Raw genomic sequence first — 6,149 nt, 5'->3', positions numbered from 1 at the left:
GATAAATTACTGCCATCTTTGATTTGAAATATACAGGGAATGGATTGGTTCTAAGTGACGTAATTGGCTACAAATGAATATTTACTCTAGAGTACTCAATAGATTGTTCTCATAGACATTGATACTAAAAATGAGTTTCATAATTTTATTTGTAATATTCTTCTATACTTGTAATAATACACATTTTGTTTTTATTTTCAGAAGTCTTGTTTTTTAAAGATGAAAGGCCTTTGTCCTGGTAAGGCTTAACAGTACATTAGTACTAGAGGAGTGCAAAGATAAAAAGCAAATTCTTTTTGGGTATACTTTGAGACTTGTGTCTTACAGGTCCCACAGTATTCTGAATATAATTTTAGCCTAAAATTTGTTCAGTGTACTTTATATGAATGTGAAAAGTATGCTCACAAGTATGCCATTTCCAAGAAAAAACTATGCAGTTTTTAAAAAGAGCCTGCTAGGATTAACTCTGCAAGTTAATGTCCACTTAAGATTCTTCAGCTTTTCAAAGCCTTACTAAATTGTATTTGTGGACTAAGACCCACACTCATAGTTATCATTTCAGGCATTCATCTCTCTGACACGGTACATAATGTGGGATGATTCTCAGTTGTCAGTCATTACTACAAGATGGCAACCATTTCTTTCCTCCTTTGACACCAGCTATGAAGGCAAAGGAACTTTTTGTCAGGTGTAGCATATATCATATATCTTAGAAGAAACCCATGAGTTGCAGTCCATCCAATGAAAGGCTGAGATTCCATGAAGGTGGATATTAACATTTCTCACTTTACATTTATAGGTTGTTATGGCTATTCTTAAGGGATGGATATATACTGGTTTGTGTGTGTCTAGATGAACTAACTATATCTTACCTAAGTGGGTGGTTTATGTCCTTATCAATTGGTTGTAAGTTGATTGTGCAAATGTATTGTTCATTAAGTAATTAACATATGACTCTGGGTTACAGTTGCTGGGTTACAGTTTGTTGAGTCATGACTTCACTGGATTGTTGGGAGTGTGAGAAGAGTCTGTGACAGGAAGCGGTGCTAGGCTATGGAATGCTTGGGGCTAGCTTGGCATGTGGCCACACTAGCATGGCCCACAGAACAACCCGCTATGGAGACAGTGTGTGAAAATGGATGACAGAGAAACATCTAGAGCATGTGATTGCACCTGGCATGGGAACTCATGGGAACCAGTCATTCACCTTTTAATTATTCCACAAGACCCATGTCTTCCTGAAAGCTCCACCCATCAAATATCCATTCATATGATCAGTTTTCCACAGGAATGGATCCTTTGAATCTCAATAGATTAGCTGAATGTATAGAACTAAGTGACCATGTGACTATTATTTATCTCTCTATAAAGGAGGTTTTTGCCTTCCATATCAGTTGGACATGAACATACAGGTGAAGGCCCATCCATTCCTGTCCAGGATGCTAGGTTAGACACTGGTTTGGTAGAAAATTAAAAGGTGTATTTCAAGCTCATTCTGTGCTCATTAGGATTACTTACCTCCACAAGAGAGGACAATTATGTTGTTCTCTTTATTTGGGCTCTGCATCAGGAAATCATTTTATAAATACTATCACATGACTTATTCCCTCCATGTTTAAGATTCCCTAAATCATACAAGCTAATGTCAAAATCAAGATTCAAACTTTTCCATACTAAAACTGTTCAAAGACTCCTTGCAAAATACGCATGTTAACTTATACTTGGAAGTGCAAACAGTTTCACAGTCTCAATGCAATTAGTCTTATTGTTCTTTGTTTCTGTTATTACCTTATTATGTTCATAAAAATGGATAAATGGCACAGAAACAGGCAGATTGTGACTTCGGGATTCATTCATGCGTGTGTTAAGAAGGAGCAGCTTGAACATTACAAATGCAGTGGTGGGTTTTGAAGAGCTCTAGCAGCAACAGAAATCTATTTGATGTTCGACAAGCAAACCACTTGGGTGGTACCATCATAGATAATGAAATATTCACAAAGTATCATGGGAATAGGTGCCTTACTGCATCAGGGGCAAAGACTGTTATGATTAATGTAGTCAGGGGACTAATTCCATTGCATCTATAGATTAAAAATATCACTCGGTATAGCTATGAGAGCAAAAGCTAGAGAGGTGGTTGTGTGTATATATGTATCTGTATAATGGTTTCATTGGGCTAATTTTTGGGCCTAATTTCCTTCCCTTTCTTCTACATGGGGAAAAGTTGGAAGTAAAGTATTCCCAGACATACTCAACTGGTTAAAGAACAAATGAATAGCTTTTTAAAACAATTTATAATGTAATATAAGTTAGAAAATCAAGCAAGAAGTAATCCAATGCATTGGATTAATGTTTAGTATGAATATTAACATAACATTCTTAAAATACACCACAGTGGAGTAAGACCACCAGGACAGCTAAAATCCATTTTGAAAAACTCTAACCGGCATAATTCAGGTAAGATTAAGTGTAAGTCCTCTACTGATTCTACCCTAACTATAGAAAGAACTTTGTTTGTGCTAGGAAAGTAAGGAAATCAAATATGAATATATTTATATCCATTCTTCACTTCCTGGCAACCATTTTTAGAATTCAGATTTACTTAAGATATTGTTTCTAAGAAATTTCTTTTTTTCTTTTAAAGTTGTTTTATGTATTTGCATTCTTTTTATTGAATTACATTTTATTTCTTTACACAACTTTTCCATAGGCATTCTAGACATCAATCCAGTGGTTGGCTGTCTCTGCGTCTGTCTTAGTCAGCTTCTGGTAGAGCCTCTTAGCGGACAGCCATGCTAGGCTCCTGTTTGCCAGCACAACATGGCATCAGTAATAGTATCAGGGTTTGGTGCCTATGCATGGGATAGATCCCAAGTTGGGCCGGTCACTGGACAGCCTTTCCTTTCCTCTCTGCTCCATTTTTTACCCTGTATTTCTTTTTTTTTTCTTTTTTTTCCTTTTTTCTTTTATGGGATTTTTAAAAATTTATACAACCACCAAACTAGATAAGATGGATGAAGCAAAGAAGTGCAGGCCGACAGGAACCGGATGTAGATCTCTCCTGAGAGGCAAAGCCAGACTACAGCAAATACATAGGCAAATGCCATCATTAAACCACTGAACTGAGGACGGGACCCCCGTTGAAGGAATCAGAGAAAGGACTGAAGGAGCTTGAAGGGGCTTGAGACCCCATATGAACAACAATGCCAACCAACCAGAGCTTCTAAGAAATTTCAAATTCAAATTATATCATCTGCAATGCTACTATATTCAAATCGAACTACTGATGCATGTAGTGACCTTTGATAAAAAAAAAAAACTATTCCATGATTTGTGTCCTCTCTAGACACATAGCAGCAAGTTGACTTTGATATAAAATACATTTTTATTTCAGGTTTTAGCATATATACTATATATATGATTATTGCTACATGTCATAGGTGTCAGTGTGTGAAAATATGATCATATTAAAAAGCAAACCAAAAACAGTATTCAATTAATTTCATTATGTTTTGGAGACTAAATATCATTAGCATAATCTGGAATTTTTCCCTCCATAATATTTCAATCATACTTATTTTATAATTCACAGATTATCTTATAGTTATTTTTAGTTGTCTTCCATTTAATGTGAATATCTTGATATTATAAATATCTGGCTCACTCAGGAACCTTTGGAGAAGTGAATGGTGTGTGAGATTTGTAGGTAGTGCTGGGGAATGAAAACTGATATTCTTAGCATTCAATGAAAGCAGCCTCCATATGGGCTACTCTGACAGCACCTTTTCCCTGTAGTCCTATTAATTAGCAAAAGATATAGTGATACTTGATTTATATGCTGCAAGACATAATTTCCAGTAAAAACAACATTGACACAGTAGATGGAAGGTTGAAAAACCACATCATTCTCCAGTACACAGCACTGAATGATCCCTTGATTGAGTCTGAATAAGATTAGATTCCAACAGGGGGAGAAGCACCACAGAATTTATCCTTTCAGCAACCTACACCACAGCATCTCTCATACCTACTGTGCCTTTGGAGAGAGCCAGCCAGAGAATAGTGTAGAGGAACCTAAATGACCCTCTTCACATAACCCTGAGAGAAACAGAATTATCATAATGTGGGTGTCTTTTTTTAAAATGTATTTCAGCACTGGAGTTTTGTTTCTGTTGTCGAGGACTGAAAGAGGCCCCACACATGCTGAGCATACGGTCCACCATAGAGACATTTTCTCAGCCCATTTGTTGATAGGACAAAAACTTGCTCTGGTCATGGGCAATGCCAAGGGGTGTGCAGTGGAGTTTTACATACTGTAAAGGAAATGAACTAGGGTTGTTCATTCTCTGAAGCATGTTTCGAGGGCAGGCTTTATCCAGAGAGTGAAACATGAGACACACTATGGTTTATATGTGGAAATATATTTTTAAAATGTTTTATGTAAGATTGCTGCTCTATCTGCAAGTTTCTTTCATGCTTCTCTCTGGAGTAATAATTCATGTTGCATAACTACTAAGGAAGTCTTTCCAGTTGCTCTTGCCATGGCCAGCAATGGAAGTTGATGTTGAACTTCTTTTTGCTGGAAATGAGCTAGGGGTCAATGCTAGATCTGAGGGCCCTTAACATCTTCTTCAGAAGATCTCGACTACAGTAACACACTGATCTCTCAAGAGCTTTGTCACACTTGCAGCTGGAAACACTTTGTAAAGGTCTTTGGGTCTCCTATATTTGACTATGCTGCAACGACAGTCACCAGAGACTGTGCTTCCCGGTGGTAGCAATGAATGTTCCCCTACAGTGAAGGAAGTTCAAGTCGACCTTTGTAGCAGCCCCTTTCACTGCTGTACGAGATGAGCATGCTCACCTAGAGCGCTGCAAACATCCCTAGTCCAGAGGCAGAAAGCAGCAGTGGCAACATGACGCTGTCCTTTTAACCCTTCACTATGGGACAACAGTTCAGGCTAAGATGATAATTTCTGTGTCTGATAGTGATCAGGATCATAGGTAATTTGCACAACAATTTTTATAAGTAGTAACTTTTGATGAAATTTTCTCTTTGTCTTTAAAATATACTAGGAAATGGGAAGAAAGGTTTTTGCATATATTTATTATTTACCAATAATTATTCACTTTAAAGGCTTTTCATAAATGGTGCCAAAGGATATAGGGTCACAAATATTAGCCTTTGTACTTATTGTCATGTTTCCTATAGTTGTTTTGTGACAAATTTTGCTTCCCTCTTTAGAAGCTGGTAAGAGACTTACAGGAACATCACCATGGTAAGAATGTGTGCATTTTACAATTAATCTGTAAAAAGTATAATGTTCAGAACCTGACATTCTCTTTGCCTCTGTGTACTCCGATTTCAGCTTCTTTATTTCTTCTATAATCACAAGCTGAACAATTATCTCCCACACAGCATGAGTTATGGACAAACATCCTTAGGAAGGGAGATGATTCAGTGGATAAAGTGCTTGCCATGAGTCTGTGAGAATGGAAGTTTGGATTCTCAGAATCCACATGAGGTCTTGAGGATCTCATGTGCATCTGAATCCTGGGGCACTTATGGTGAGGCAGGAGGTGGTGAGAGAGAATCCCCTGAAGTTTACTGGATAGTTTGCCTGGGTTTCTTATTCATGAAGAAGGGATTGAGCCACATAACCAAGGTTGGAAGAATGTTGCATGCTGTTATTCTCAAGGCTCCCTGACAAGCCCTCCTTTGTTGTTCCTAGGTGTGTGAATGTGGATAATGTCAGCTCTACCTCCTCTGTGAAGGTAAAATGCTTCTTTGTGAAATTAATTTTCTTATGAATTTTGTTACAATTCAGCAATAGTGTAACTATCCCAGTTTTATATGGAAAGATTGCTCAAGGGAGTCCACATTGTAGATGTGGAGATTTCTACAAACTGCAAGTGAGCAGTAAGTCCTTGTGGGTAGTGGTGGCCAATAAGAGAATGGACTCAAAAGACATAGTGAGTGGAAGACTGAGCGCAGTCCTCGTACAATAGAAGATGTCTGATGTTTGACAAGTATTGTTTGCAGAAATGAGTACATGTTCGACTGATTTTAAAATGTGACTGTTACTAGACCATAATATTTCTTTTTTAAAAAATTTTTATTAGATATATTTCTTTACTTACTTTTCCAA

This window comes from Rattus norvegicus, chromosome 16, assembly GCF_036323735.1.
Source record: "Rattus norvegicus strain BN/NHsdMcwi chromosome 16, GRCr8, whole genome shotgun sequence".
Lineage (NCBI taxonomy): Eukaryota > Metazoa > Chordata > Mammalia > Rodentia > Muridae > Rattus > Rattus norvegicus.
Note: the sequence above shows the minus strand (reverse complement) of the source record.